The sequence below is a fragment of the Propithecus coquereli genome, unplaced genomic scaffold (genome assembly GCF_000956105.1).
Source record: "Propithecus coquereli isolate 6110/MARCELLA unplaced genomic scaffold, Pcoq_1.0 Scaffold47, whole genome shotgun sequence".
NCBI lineage: Eukaryota > Metazoa > Chordata > Mammalia > Primates > Indriidae > Propithecus > Propithecus coquereli.
In genome coordinates, this window is record NW_012150507.1 from 1,946,045 (window position 1) to 1,946,882 (window position 838).

Consider the following 838-nt stretch of genomic DNA (forward strand, 5'->3'; position numbering starts at 1 on the left):
GGCTGGTTTCTAACTCTGGGCTCAAACAATCCACCCGCCTCGGCCTCCCAGAGTGCTAGGATTACAGGCGTGAGCCACCGCGCCCGGCCCTTCCAATATATTTTTGAACTAGTCTAAGCCTAAGCCTTTATGTTACATGGATACAGGAATCCAAGAGGAGTAGTTTTAGACAAACTAAACCTGCCAGGCAAATACAAGTTACCTCTTCTGTTGGCATAATCTGCTAACACGTATGGGTTATTCATTCATAAGTCTGTGTTTATGTTTAGGTAGATGCTGAAGTTCTTCATCCTCTACTTCAGCAGTTGGATTCTTCCGAGACTCATTGCTCTCTTCACTTTAATGTTTTTGAACCACTGAAGAAAATATATCATGCTCCCAAAATGCTTTGTATTATTTTCTCTGGTGTCTAGTCCCCAGTGGAAAAGCAACTTTGTAGCAGGTTAATGGAGAAAATGGACAAAACATCTGCATTCTGGAAACTGGATCTGACTTTGGAACAGTAACAGAGCTGTCGAACAGTTGTAATAAAGATTTACCAAAAAGAACATATAGAATAGTATTCATATTACATTATTATTTGCATTATGAGTCCTTGATTATGTCTAAAACAAGATACCAAGGCATATCTTGAAATATTCAGAAGGACCATGGTATTTAGACAATAAAGTATTAATAATTTGTTGAATGATGATAAACCTACTTAAACTTGTTGGCCAGCTGCCTCCAAACAATCCTATTCAGACATCTTTGGATATCTGTATAATTTTTATAATCTAACCATTTACTTATGTTTACAAAAGGGACCTATTTACAAATTTCTTAACCTCGATTGTGT